Source organism: Argentina anserina, chromosome 1 (genome assembly GCF_933775445.1).
Source record: "Argentina anserina chromosome 1, drPotAnse1.1, whole genome shotgun sequence".
NCBI classification, from domain to species: Eukaryota; Viridiplantae; Streptophyta; class Magnoliopsida; order Rosales; family Rosaceae; genus Argentina; species Argentina anserina.
Window position 1 is genome coordinate 19,214,877 of NC_065872.1, and position 15,862 is coordinate 19,230,738.

The 15,862-nt window shown below is 38.6% G+C and overlaps 1 non-coding gene across 1 annotated transcript; it reads right to left on the reverse strand.

Annotated features, from left to right (window-relative positions):
- Window positions 1-13,075: 13,075 nt before the first annotated feature.
- Window positions 13,076-13,182, reverse strand: LOC126805336 (small nucleolar RNA R71). The gene has a single exon (XR_007674008.1). It is a non-coding gene; the product is annotated as a small nucleolar RNA R71 (small nucleolar RNA).
- Window positions 13,183-15,862: the final 2,680 nt, after the last annotated feature.

Sequence of the window (15,862 nt, forward strand, 5' to 3'; positions counted from 1 at the left end):
CTCTCTCTCTCTCTCTCTCTAATGATCCAATGATCCCATGCTTCATTCTTGTCCTTTCTTGGAACCTCTGCTCAACGTGGTGGTATCTTATCGGAGACATTACCGCATCTTCTGCAAACAAGTATCTTTGTTGACGAGAAACTGCGGAAACGAATTTCGGCGGCGTTCTAACTCAAGACTGTCCTTTTCACATGTTTCTCCCGCCCGCCCCACCATTCTTTTCTTCATCTTCTTACTTTGAAGATCTTTTCTTTCTCTGATCATATCAAATTCTCTTCATGAATAGCATTGTTCTTTTAGCTTTCCTTTTTTATCCGAATTCCAAACTAAGCTGCCCAATTTCTGAGGATATATGTGCATATGATATACGTCCCCATTATAATTGATCACCCTATCCAACATTTCATATAGTAATTCACATTCCATATTTGCTTCATTGCAAAAACTTCTTGGTTTTGTACTTCGGTTGATTTTTTATAGAAATATATAAAAATATATAATCTTTTATGTGACTAATTGATACTTCATGATTTTTTTCAAGAGAGAAATGAATATTTCATTAAGATCAAACCAAATTACAAATTTATAAACGCGAGATCTAGAAAATAAATAGTACAAAAAACATACAGGTTTTCAACTCGATAAAGTTAGAAAAAGTAAAACAAGACCAGCCACTCACTAATTTATGGACTAGAGGCCCTAATATTAGGGTTCAGGAATACCAGCTAAGATAACACTCACAATCCATAAAGGCTAATAGTGCATTTAGATGTTATTGCCATCAACTACCATGAAAATAGTGCAGGCCTCGTCATGGGTCGGGCCGGGCCAAGCCCTACTCTAAATTTTAGGGCTTAGGGTGGGGTCGGGCCGAGCTTGGGCTTTGACTAAATCAACAAGTAATAGGACAAGGTCGGGCTAGGGCTCAGATTTTCAAACTCTTACTTGCCCTAAAAGCTCATTCTTTTAGGGTTAAAAGGGCGGGTTGGGCCAGCCCTCTAAATATGACTAAATAGAATCGAAACGGGCTGAATATGGTCTTTTTTTATTTACAAAAATAAAAATATTATGTTTAATTTTTTTTTTCAAATTTTTTTTTTTACAAGTATATGATCATATTATAAATACATATATATATATATATGTGCCTTAGATTTAACTTAAAACATCTATAACTTTAAATCTAAGTGATTATATATTAATATCTTATATCAAATTATTCAAAAACCATTATTATTTTTCACAACAAATACAAATATAACACATAAAGTTTACAAAATCAATTGCAAAAAGGTGATGTGTATTGTATATAAAATATAAAAAATATATATTTAAAAATAGAAAAAAAGTAAATTATTATTAGAGCCTAAACGGGCTAAATAGGGCAGGTTTCTAGGGCCTGGCTGGGCCATAGGGCTGGGCCGGGTTTGATTTGCTCAATCTTTGCCCTACGATATTCAGAAAAGGCTAGGGTTGGCCAGCCCTAATGGAGGGTCGGGCCGGACTTCGGCCCTATCAGGTAGAGCGGGTTTTCGGGCTGGCTCGGGCTCATGGGCCAAATGATGACCTCTAAAATAGTGAGGAGTGTCAAATCGGAACAAGCTACCCAACTAACCGAGGTTCAACAAATCCTATTACATAAATCATATGAAAACCTGTATCCAGAGGAAACGTTCCCTAAAAAAAACATCATACAATTAACTATCACTGTAATGATGAACACGTTCGTTGATTTGTGACGGACAAGTGTCATTTGATGTTAGATCTTAATTTGCAAACTCGGATATGTAATTAGTAAGTAAAGAACCGTTGGGCTAGACAAACTTACAAGCTAATCACAATTTAATGTCCATGATGCATACCAGAATCCACTAAAGATCATGCCAAAAGGTGAATCGCACCATCCTAGTGGTCTAACTATGATCAGTGCATGTGGAAATCATAAGAAACCAATATATATATATATACGAAGCCGTTCGGAGACGGACGTCCGCAAACTAGAAAAAGTGCGGATGTTTTTCCTCCCAGTTGCAGCAGGCGCCAATAGCTGCACGTTTCTTATTGGATTGAGGTCATGGGCATCCGAGAAGACATATCGGTAAAGATGAAAGCCAATTCAATCGAGGTTGAAAGTTTGGTCTGCAAACTTCAAGCAGCATGAAGATCCATTGTAAACTCTTGATTGACGAGTCCACCGGTGATGATGAACCTCAAGATTCTAGTCGGGTCTCCTTACAGCAACAACAACACCAATATTGGCGCTAAATCGAGGGTAGACGATGGATTTCGGGACGAATCCGCATTTTTCTGGGTTTGCGGACGTCCTCTTATGAACGGGCCTATATATATATATATAGACAGAGGAGCATGCATGCAGCTAACTAAAATATCCATTTGCTGAAGAAATTCAATATGGAAGTTGTCTTGAAAGAACTTATGTCTACTTCAAGTAAACGAGACATTATTCATACATACACAGTTCAAGAACAATATCACATTCAATCAAATGACTTACTGAATCTATTACTCCAGACTATAAAGAGTATATACAATCCTAAATTCCTGATCAATGAGACTCCACAAGAAATTAAATCCAAAATAATATTAGAGCCAAATACTGAGGACAAGAAAGAAATAAAGAATGGACAGAATATCGAAGGGTGAAGTAGACTTGATTTTGTTAATTATTAGAAGAAGAAGAAAACCATAATATCATGCACCACTCCATATCTGTCACACATCGAATTTTAAATAATAAAAATTCAAATTCAAAGACATAACAACTTGAATAAAAAAAATCATTATATTACACTTACAATTATTACAAATCTTAATCAAATAATAAAAGCAACGTTTACAATGAATTGATAGAAGACATTTCTAAAAATACAATTATCATAGCCTTGTCAATTCTTCAATGAACTCTCTCACCGCAAACATGGAGATTAACAAAACCCTACACTATGGATAAGTGCATTGAGTTGTAAACAACGAACCAGTAAGCTTTTTAAGCTTGTATGAGTAAACCAAAATAGTTAATAACTCCACAAAATAACCAACATCAAATCAACTCAACTTCAAGACCCAAACACAAACCACAATCATTGGTTGTAGTCTCTCATGGACAATAGAACCAACAAGAACAAGATGACAATAATATCCATTCAACTCACAAAACTCTATTCCTGAGGTTACAACGACCATCAGCCCCCATAAAGAGATTGACAACAAAGACTAGAACTCTATCTAATCATCCCCACATCCGGCCAAGGTGTGGTTCTGACACTTGTCTAACGCCACTTTGGCAAAACTAACAGAAATTCATAATACGCCACTTTGGCAAATTCAATAGAGTTCACAATAAAACAACACTTTTACCGGAAGATACATTTTATTCCCTTCCGTTCGCATCCTCCACATAATAAACAAAATACACATCAAATAATCTAATTTACCAGAAGGTACATTTTCTTCTCTTCCGGTCCCTTCTGCCACATTATTAAATAACCACATTCAATTAACCAAATTATGCAACAAAAACCATATATAATATAATATAGAAACATGTACATGTGTATTGTTATTACCATTAAATAAACATATACAAATAGACTATACTATACTATATCAATAACAACATGCACAATCCGATTTCATTCTCAACATTAAATAGTCCAACATTTTAAAATCATTTTACTTACCTATGAACCATAGACAATCATGTTCATCTAATTTAAAACAAAACATACTTTTAGAACAATTTTTATAAGTTAAATGATACATAGACTATGTTAATAAATCAAATTAAATTTGGAACAAGTGAGGTTTACTCACCTTAAATCCCGCTACGTCTTGTCTCATAAATAAAAGCACTAATCGCCAAAAAACCACTCCATGACAAAACATTACAATGTTGTAACTCATTATCACTTGAGGTACACAAACACAACAATTAAGGTCCTACTTCCCTCACCTAACTAACTCGAAGTTAAGCCACTCGAGGCACAACTTCAAGAGAGACTATCTAAAGTCTCTAAGTTACCCAAAAAAGGTTGATAGGTCAAAGCAACACGTCTATCTATCACTAAAGACCGAACAAGTCCGAAAACTAACATGAGAAAATGACAACCAAGTTCAATAATTCACGCTCGTACCAGCGAGTGCCTAACCATGAGGTAGCCAACATGGCCGGACGGGCCACGAGCCACTACAAGCGATGCCCATGGGCTCCATAGAACACCAAAATTCAACTTTCAAAACTTCACAATTTCCTACCTGAATTCACAGCACTTAATTTATAAAAGATAGGCAATATTTATACTTGCCACTCGAGCCAACTCGATTGACCTGGAATGGCACATAGTGCTGCTGCAAGCTCAAAGATAGGCAAAACTGGAAATTGCTACTCCAACTCGAATTGATCAAAAAAATGTCAATGGATTGATGAGGGAAGAACCCATCAAAAAAGTCTGAGTTCCCCCAATAGTCAAAAACTAGGAAAAATCAAAAGCTTCACTGCCTTTACCTTTTCCTATTTCGATTGTAGTCATGGGTGAGCATGGAGGTCGAAGATTACTATAAGATTGACCAGAAGAAGAATGTAGAGATAACTAGCCACAACCATCGCCGAGGGATGTCGGAAAGAGTTGACGAACACACGATTTCCGCCACCACTACAAAGCTTTGATTCATAGTTGTGGGCAAGAAATAAGATTGGAGACCCTTGCATGGAGGACCAGAGGAAGGAAGCGACAAAGTCTGGGCTCGTGATGTCGCCGAAAAGCACCGGAATCAACAACACGAATTGGAACTAGGAGTCGAGTCACCGCCGGGTTTCCGGGTCGTCTTGGAGCCTTCGATTCACGCAGCTCAACATGAACTGGTGCAAGCCACACCACATGGAGGCTTTGATAAGAGCACTTTGTGTGACGTTCTTAACATGTTTTTACCTCCATTTATACTTTTCTTGACCCTTATTGTTGTACTATCGAGTCATTGAGTTGTAGGATGAGTCTTTGGTGGTATGGGATGCATTTTTGTGCTTAAACGAATTAAAAATGCAGAATTGGTCTAAGAGTCCTAATTTGAGTAGGAATCCTTATAGGACTATGAAACCTAGTTGGATTAGGAGTCTTCATCTTTCTACGTTTTGGTCGCATTGGCGATATTGTGAGAGTCCTTCTTGCACTAGGAATCCTTGTTAGACTAGGAAACGTATCATTTGGGAGAGTCCTACTTGAACCGAAACTCTTTTTACGAAACTTTCCTAAATGAACTTTCATGTTCTAGCAACTTACTTGATCTATTAAATTTCCTCTTTGCGAAATAGAAACTTTCCTAATCTAGCTGAGCTTATCTATTACAACAATTGTCTAGATTAAGACATCATTTTCGAAATACATTATCTCTGACTTATAATTTAATTTGTTCTTTTCAGAATTTGGATTGAAGAGATAATTTGAGGAATTAAAGGAGTCTTAGCCGTGCAAGGTGACAAGGAGTTAGAGACGCACAGTTTGAGAAAATAAAGGACATGTGCCTACATGGATGAGGTCGTGCGTGAGGAGTACAATGAGGAGTCCTATTCCGTGTTAGAAAAGAAGATAAGCCATGGCAAAGCTTGAAGAAGAAGGAAACTCACGGATGCCGTCCAAATCCAAAAGGAAGAAGGAGTCCTAGCCGTGTGGAGTGCTTGGGAGTTTGTAGGAATGTATGCCGTGCCTTCCATTCAGCCTTGGATAAGGAGAGATGTCGTGTATTTCTTGAGGAAAAGATGGAGATACTGATTGAATTTACAAAGAAATAAGAGAGCCATCTGATTCCATCATTGAAGCAAGATCACAGCCGTGCAAACTCTTCTTCCCTCATTCCTCTATATATACACGGCCTTACCTCACAAATCAGCATCACCTCTCATTCAGAAAGCTAGGCCAAACCCTGCCAAAATACATCCAGAAAATTCAAGCCACAAGCTTCATCCATCACCACAAACCGTGCCATCCTTTACCCTCCTCCATAATCGAATTCATCCTTGCCGAATCCTTCAAGGTTTCTAATGTGTGATTCATCTATGGGTTGTATTTTTCTTTTTGGTTTTATGAAGATTGCGATTTCATTGTATGGATTACTAGATGTACTTTTCAGTTTTATATATGAAGATCATATTTTCAGACTGGTTTGGTTTTATGTTTTGAATGTATAAACTCATGTTTGTGTATGTATGCCATGCTTACTGAATAGGGGCAGTATGATTTTCAAATTATTTTAGGTTTTATTTTGATTAATTCCTTGAACTTGTATATCTAAATCAATGCTTGAGGAAGCCACGGTCATGGTTCTCCTTAGGTTGCGATTGCATTCACCAAAGTAATCTTTAATTGAGTTATGTGCTTCATGTTTCAGTTATTGGTACTTATATAAGGCTGTGATAGTTCTAGGAATTTTCATGCTTAATCAAGATGAGTGACGCCATGCTTTATATGTCTCCAATTCGACTTAATGTGCTTATGTGCTTCTTTGTGTTTAACTAGTACGCTTCGTTATGTTGAACTCTCTTTAGCATATGTTTAGGATTAAACGTTTTGTTGATTCTAAATAAATATGAAGTCTTAAACGATTAGATGAACCACTTTGGGCTCTAATTAGAATTGGAGTTGAAATGAACTTGAGTTGATTCAAAATTGCTTGTTGCCTATTAGTTGTTTTGTGCATGCCATACATGTTTCATGAGTAGATTTCGTGTTTTGGTTATGTGATGAGTGGTAGATCAATTGTATATAAGTAATTTAGGATTTATTTTAAGTATTAGTTTCATAATCCAAATAAAATCCCCCAATAACATGATAAGTTTTGATGCCCTTTTGATTTCCCGGACTGAACGATCCCTGCTTATTTTATACTAACGATGATGTTTTACAGGGTTTATTATAGATTTTCTAAGTAACAGTCTATTATTTTGGCGCCATTGCCAGGGAATTTATTAATTCTCAATTTTTTGAAGTGTTAATTTTGTGCTATATTGTGAATTGTATATTGGTTAAATTGTTTCTGTGAACAGTAATCGTGAATAGTTCTTTTGTTCACAGTAACTCAAAAGGAAAAAAAAGTGAAATCGTAAATGACATTTGTGATAGTGTTTGTGTGTATTAAAAAGTTGTTATTTGTTACATTGTTGTAGTAGTATGCATATAGGATACTTGTTACACTTAGTTAAATTTTTAAGGAAACTAAATATTTATGCTTAGTTTATTGTAAGTTATAAAATGAACGGAATATGTCAAATCCATTTTTTTAATATTAGCCTTAACCCACTATTTGTACCTTGCTAAGGTCACTTGGGGCTGAGGGCGACTTTTATTAACACTTTGGGGTCAGTCTAACACACAAAGTCATTCTGAGCTAAGTAAGAGGCATGCTATTTTCATTATCCTGGTTCAAGGTTTACAAAATTAGATCTCAGAGGCCCATAAACTGACATACATCTCAGTGATGGAATCGATTGGGAAAGCATCATTTCGAGGATGTGACCCCGTGGTGTCCAAAAAATGAGTTATGCTTTGTGACTATATCTGATTCTAGCTATCCAGCCTTCTGAAACAAAGGAATGAGTTTGTGTCTAGACGACGTACTTAGGCCGCATGTCCACCTTACTTTATAACTTAGAAAATAACTTTGTATAAATAGATATATATAGTTTCAAAAGCAAGACCCTTACCTGGGGCAGTTTCAGTCCATTGTACAGTTAGCTCCTCTGCTCCACGTACCTTAAATGTTAGGATTGTGTGTGAATAAAATCAATTAGATTTAGTAATACTCCTACACTTGTAGAGTTTGAAACAAGAAAAGAAACAAAAGAAGAACAAAAGAGAAAATCAATCCATTGTTCTTTGAGGATCTGGAGTTAGAATTGTTGAGAAGCCCGTATTCATTAACCCAATTGAATTTCGACCTACCTGATCCAGAGCCTCAAGTTCAAGTTCCAGTTCAAGAGTAAGTAATGGCATCAATTCGAGAGTAAAATGGCCCAGTCGAAGGAGCAGTTGGTGGGACAACACCCTCTAACATAGCATACCATGTTCCAGAGGAGGGTAAGACTAGTGACTTTGTGTTAAAGATTGGGTTTTCGCATCATTTAGCCAAGTTCCATGGACTTTCAGGAGAGGACCACAATCAACATCTCACTTTGTTCCAGTTCAACTGTGAGACTATGTGTCCTAGAGGAGTAGACATTCAGATTGTGAAGATGAGAGCATTTCCTTACTCATTAGAGGATCGTGCTCAGAAATGGTTGTTTGAGGTGCCAGCTGGTCGGATTACTTCTTGGACTACTATGGTGAACGAATTCTTGTCCAAGTATTTCCCATCTTCAAGGGTGACTCACATAAGGAAGCAGATCACTGGTACAAGCAAGGGTCAGATGAGTCTTTTTACAACTACTATGAGAGGTTCAAATCTCTTGTAGCATCATGTCGAGCCCATGGAATTAGAAAAGGTCTGTTGCTTCAGTATTTCTATGAATGGTTGCTACAAATGGAAAGAGAGTTCCTTGATTCAGCTGCTCGTGGTTCGTTTTTGGACAGGAGCAATGTAGTAGCAAAAGATCTTTTGGAGAAGAGAGCTATGAACAACCAACAATTTAGGACATCTACTAGTTCTACACGGCAAGTGCATGAGACCAACTCAAGTTCGAACTCTTCTCTAGAGGACAAAATTGATAAGTTGTCCAAGATGATGAGTCATTTCATGAGAACTAGTGGAGCTCAAGTTTGTGGTATATGTACGGAGGGGTACCCTACTGATCAGTGTCCTCAAGTTGCTTCTAGTGGAGGGTATGAGGAAGTTAATGCCCTTGGTTATCAAGGAGGTCAGAGGTACAATCTATTTTCGAATACCTACAACTCTGGCATACGTGATCATCCTAATTTTCGGTGGTCCAATAATGAGAATGTAATAAGGCCACATCAAAATGCTATGCAATTTGGGCCTCGTCTGGCTGGTTTGTTTAGACCACAAGCTCCACTTCTCAATGTTCCACCTCCCAACGTGGCTAGTACCCCTAACTATGATGAGATGTTGAAATCTTTAGCTGCTAAGCAAAGTCAGTTGAATACCGTGACTCAAACTTTGGTGGTGGGTCAACAAGCGAATAGAAAAACCATTGCGGAGCCAAAGACGCATATGGGTCAGGTAGTAGACTTCATGGGCCGTTTTTCTGAGTAAGGGAAGTTGCCAAGTGGTGTCATACCCAACCCAAGGAATGAGCAAGCCCAAGCTATCATGACAAGGAGTGGGCTCGAGCTAAAGGAGCGGCCTAATGTTGCTAAAAAGGCTCAAACGACCCAAGTTGATTTTGAGAATGAGGGTGACGAGATAACTATGATGAAAGACTTGGAGAAAGATCCAGCTACCTCCAAGAAGGAGAGTGTGCCATCCCATGAGGCACATGAAGGTACAAATGCTAACTCAAATGATTTAGTTAAAACTAATCATATTTCGTGTGTACCTTTTCCTTCTAGGTTTGCAAAGAGCAAGAAGGATAAATTTGATGAGGAGGTGTTGAAGGTCTTTAGAAAGGTGCAAGTTAACCTTCCATTGTTGGAGTGTATCAAGCATATTCCCAAGTATGCGAAATTTCTTAAGGAGCTTAGAACTTCAAGAAGACGAACTAGGGAGGAGAAGGTAGTGAAGATTAATGAGACAGTTTCAGCTGTCATCCAAAGGCAGCTACCCCTAAGATGAAAGACCTGGAAAGTTTCTCTATCCCATGTAAAATCGGTAACACGTTCTTTGATAATGTAATGCTTGATCTAGGTGCTTCGATAAATGTCATGCCATATAATGTTTATCAATCACTAGGATTAGGACCTTTGGAGAATGACAATGTGATTATCCAATTAGCAGATCGATCTAACAAGTACCTTAAGGGGTATGTTGAGGATGTCCTTGTTGATAGGAGCACAAAGTGTGACGTTCTTAATGTTTATATGCTCTATTCTTATGCTTTGTTATTTCTTATTTAGTTGTTTTAGGTACATAATTGTCATATGTATGTGCTAAGTAGAGCTATTTCGATTTAGATGAATTGATGATGAAATTGTGCTAAGTGTTAGAACTCCTTGTTGAGCTAGGATTCCTTACTCGACTATGATTCTACTTTCCTATTTTCATTCTTTCATATTCTTTAATCGACGATTTCTTTTCAGGAAAGACAAATCATATTTGGAAAGGAGGAAGAGTTGCCGAGTTGCATTCCTAGTTGAACAAGGAAATCATATCCGAGTTGAAGAAGGAGAAGAGGAGGCCGGCCTAGCTACTCCTAGTTGGACCAACATTGTTGCCGTGCAGCCCTTAAGTGATCTCCCTATTGGACTTGGTTTCCTACATCAAGTTGGATATGGAGTACATAAACCAAATCCATAACAAAGAGGATTTCAGCTTCCCAATTGGATTCTACTTCCTTATAGGACGGCAAGAGGCTTCCTAAACTCCTATATATAGAGGCTCGGCCTCTCCATTCAGATCATCATCAGCCTTACACACAAACACAAGCCATAGCTCTGTCGAATTCATTCTTCACCTTTCCAAGAAATCCTAAAACCGATTCCATCATTCCCCACCAATCAATAGCCTTCAAGCACGTTTGTGAAGAAGGTTTCATCCATAGAAGTCTCGGCTACACTTGTGGATTGCTTGATTTATAAAGTGTAACCATGATTCACTCTTGTTTAAATTCGGTTTTTGGTTTTGTTCTTGTTCTTGGATGAGTTGCGATTTGTGTAGTGTAATCTTGTTTCAATTTTGTCTATGAAATAGCTACTTGATTCAATTTATATAAAGGATTCGAAATTATATTTTGGTTTTATGAAGTTCCTGTTTTGGTTTCTGCCGAGTTTCATGTATGATCAATTTCGATTTCTAAGTGTTATGACTATGCTTGTAGCATGATATTTAGGTTGTTGGATTAAAGACTTATGCTAAGAACATGTTTATTCTTTTATATGTGATTTTCGAATTGCATGGTTGTTGGTTAAGTAGGTGACATACTTGATGAATTCAATGTGCATGGCTTTGGAATTACATGATGAAGATGAACATGTTAGATTTCGATTATGGCTGCTTGGTATTGATCGAATGTGTTAAGTGTCTATGTGTTTAGGTTACTGCTTAGAACCCTAAATGTATGATCCATCCTTGGTTGTTCATTATATAGTCTCGGCATGATTCTAAAAGAAGTCATGAAGCTTGGTTCGATTTCCTTTATGTGAATTGTTTTGGTGATTGTTTATGTGTTGGTTGGTTGATCACATGTACATATTAGTTTAGGTTTTATTTTCTGTTTTAATGATTCAATCCGAAACTTATATCTCAACTTTCTATATCTTTATGAATTCGTGTTAATTGATGTGATCCTAAGCCCTGGCTGGATCCCCGGTTTGTGAACGATACCCTCTTGCTTTATACTACTAATGATGTGTTCATGGTTAAATATTGATGTCGAGTAATCGAGCATTCATCAAATGGCGCCGTTTCCGGGGATCCATAAGAGATGGATCCCTAACTTTTAATGCGAATTCATTGTGTATATTGTACATTTGTATATTCTTATCTTGTTTCGTTGTACATATAGTAATGTATCTTAGGTTGTTGTTTTGGTGCTTGAGTGAATGATTGTTGTAGGTTGTAAATCGAACGGAATAGGTAAAGTCCCTTTTGTTAATATTAGCCTTAACCCTTCATGCTAGCTCTCGCGTTTGCATGAGGTCGTGGGCAGCTTTTATTAACACTTGGAGATTTGTCTAACACACAAGGTTAAGTCCAGCTGAGTAAGGGGCACGCTCTCTTATTACTCTGGTGCATGGGACCAAAATTGGATCTCAGAGAACTAATGACTGACATACATCTCGGTGATGGAGTCGATAGGGAGTTCGCTCTCCGTAGTTCAACAAATGAGTCCTACAGGGTCTCATATTTATTTCATACTTTAATATAATAGAAATAGAATAGAAGTCCTTTACTATTTTTAATATATAATAGTTGTTTATTGCCATGGTCCGAAGGATCCTTGATTCTATACCATTCGATGGTATATCATAGAAATTCAAATTTTTTATTTAGTCTCCGTACGTGGAAAAACTCCTGTTCGTTGCGGTTGGTCATAAATCATGTTCACTATCTCTGATTGAGCTACAAGGCCTTCTGAAACAAAGACTTGATCTTGTGTCTAGGCATCCATACTTAGGCCGCACGTCCACCTTAGTTTACAACTTAGAATCAATCGATCGTTCAAACATTGAAATGGCAAAAAGAACTTGTGAATTGTATGAACTTTTGTAAACGTAAGGAACTAACTCTTTGTAAACTTGACATAGTTGCCGTGCCCTTCCCCATAAATGTGCGTGTGTGTGACTAAGGGAAGGCATGAATTATATGTGTTCATTGTGTATTCTTCAATGCTAACTCTTTAACTTTCGTACAACAGGTACTATGCATGTCCGAATTTTCTAAGAAAACACAAGAGCTCAAGGATCGAATTCAAGCACTCAGAGATTTAAACAACTCTTTCATAAGTGGACCTTTAAATTTCGAAACATCTCCAAGCAATTCAATCTTAAACTCTTCACCTAGATTAGAAGAAGAGGAGGATCTTTCCTTCCCCTTCATCTTCAATTCAGACTTAGACACAATTGCGGACCGTGACATAATTCCTGTTGGTGCTCCAATGGCACTCAAGAATGCATTCATTCCCACCACCCCTGAATCACCTTCATGCATTGCTTTCACTCCACCTGATGAAGCTAACTTCTCCATTCCGGTTCAATTGCTTGGGCAGCTGCCTAAGTACTCTGGTTCTTCAATGGAAGACCCTAATGTTCACCTTAGGGAGTTCTTGGACATTTGCAAGCTCCAATCGATTCATCATCTTTCTCAAGAAGGCTTGAGGTTGCTTTTGTTTCCATTTACCCTTAAGGATGATGCTAAACGTTGGTTGTATTCTTTGCCTGCAAGAATCATCACTACATGGGACGAAATGACTAGGAGGTTCTTGAAGCAATTCTTCCCTGCTCAACTCACGAAAAGACTTAGGAGGGAGATTCAGAACTTCACTCAAAAAGATGGTGATTCACTCTATGAGGCTTGGGAGGAATTTCAGGAACTACAAAGGAAGTGCCCTCACCATGGTATATCGTTGGATGACTTGGTGCAATTCTTCTATGAAGGACTCGACACCACCAATAAGAGCATGGTGGACTCGGCATGTGGCTGCACATTCATGAACAAGACCGGTCAAGAAGCTTACACCTTGATTGATGACTTGGCTGACAACAATCGCCAATTTAGTTCCAAGGAGAAGAGAGGAAGCAAGAGCCGTGGGGTATATGATGTTGATGCAAGGAATCAGATGGCTACTTTAGAAAGGAAGCTTGACGTTCTAGTCAAGACATTCAATGGTTCGAGCATCAACAATCAAGCATGTGGTATTTGCTCTTTCAAAGATCACACGACTGACAATTGTCCAAATGGTGCAATGACTGAAGAAGAGTTGAACTTTATGGGGCAACAAAGGCCTAGGTACGATCCATACTCGAACACATACAACCCTGGACTTAGAGATCATCCAAATTTTCGTTGGAGCAACAATGCTCATCCATCCAATGCTCAAGGTCAAGGACCTCGTCCTTCAGGTTTGTTTATGAGGCCTCAGGTACCTCAAGGTTCTGCTCCCTTTAACTCTAATGTTCATGGTTCGAATAATGCATCTTCACCCAATTATGATGAACTTTTGAAGTCTCTTGCTCAAGGGCAACAAAATCTAAACTCTGCTACTCAAGCTTTAGTTACAGGTCAACAAGCTCATTCTAAGGACATAACCGAGCTTAAGAAGCAGATGGGACAAGTGATCGACTTCATGGGCAAGATCCATGAAGGAGGGAAGTTGCCGAGTCAAACTGAGCCTAATCCTAACGTGAAGGCCATGATGACACGAAGTGGGAGGATCTTGGATGCTCCATTGCAGCAACACAAGAAGGCCGTGCCTTCTAAAGGACAAGAGGCCGAGAATTTCAATGTCAAAGACTTGAAGAAGGACCCTGCCTCCTCTAAGGCCAATGATGCCGTGCCTCTACCACAAGGAGATCATACCGTGCATGACATAGGTAAGGATCCTAACTCTAGTGGTTTGGTTTCAACTAATGATCTTCCTCGTCTTCCCTTCCCTAGTAGATTTGCAAAGCAAAAGAAGGATGGCTTTGATCAAGCCATGCTCGACATTTTCAAGAAGGTGGAAGTGAACATGCCTCTTATTGAATGCATACAACAGAATCCTAGGTATGCTAAGTTTTTGAAAGAATTGTGCATCAACAAGAGGATGACTCGAGAGAAGGAGGTTGTCACAATGAGTGAGACGGTTTCTGCCGTGCTCCAAAGGAAGCTTCCACCAAAGCTTAAGGATCCAGGGAGTTTTTCTATCCCTTGTACAATCGGAAATATGACATTTGAAAAGTAAATGCTAGACTTAGGTGCATCTATCAATATAATGCCGTATTATATCTATGAGGACCTAGGTCTAGGTGATTTGAAACGTGACAATGTTGTGATTCGATTGGCTGATTGTTCCAACAAAGTCCCTTTGGGCTATGTTGAAGATGTTCTTGTGCAGGTTTCGAGCTTGATCTTTCCTGTCGACTTCTATGTCATAGACATGGAACCAACGGAGGCAGATGACAAGGAAGTCCCCATCTTGTTGGGCCACCCCTTCATGAGGACTGCACGAACAAAAATAGATGTGTTTAGTGGATCACTCACCTTTGAGTTCGATGGTGAAGTGATTAGCTTCAACATCTTTGAAGCTATGAGGTTTCCTCTTTCGGAGTTAAGTGATTGTTTTTCAGTTGACATTCTTGATTCCCTTGCAGATAACTATCTAGATACCTTGGCACATGACGAGTTGGCACTCACCATTGCCCAAAGGGCCGGATTTACAAGTGATGGCTCAAATATTTCGGTGTTAGAAGCTAATGATGCCGTGCCATCCTTCATTCTTGAGAACGTGACCTCTCTTGAGGTTGCACGTGAGGTAAGCTTTGTCTCTCCTAGTCCAATTCTCTTAACTACTAACAAGAATCTTCCTTCTGTGGTGGAAGCTCCGAAGCTTGATCTTAAGGTTCTTCCGGACCACTTTAAGTATGCATTTTTAGGAGAAGAGGATACATTGCCCGTGATCATTTCATCTGCACTAAATGAGGAGCAAGAAGAGAGATTGATTGAAGTGTTGAAGAGACACAAGACGACAATAGGATAGACCCTAGCCAACATCAAAGGAATCAGCCCTACCATGTGTGTGCATCGAATATTGCTAGAAGATGGTGCCAAACCAACTAAGGAAGGTCAGAGACGCCTTCACCCACCAATGATGCAAGTTGTAAAGGATGAAATCACTAAGTTGCACGATTGTGGCGTGATCTACCCCATCTCGGATAGTAGGTGGATCTCTCCCATTCAAGTTGTGCCAAAGAAGTGAGGCATCACGGTGGTGAAGAACAAAGATAATGAGTTGGTGCCTCAAAGGACAGTGACCGGTCATAGAGTATGTATTGACTATAGGAAGCTCAATGCGACAACAAGGAAGGACCATATGCCATTGCCATTCATTGATTAAATGCTCGAGAGGTTAGCTGGTCACTCTTTCTATTGTTTCCTTGATGGATATAGTGGATACAACCAAATAAGTGTTGCGGAAGAAGACCAAGAGAAGACTACGTTCACATGCCCTTTTGGTACGTTTGCTTATCGTCGCATGCCTTTTGGTTTATGCAACGCCCCAGGTACGTTTCAACGTTGTATGTATCACATTTTCTCTGAGTAT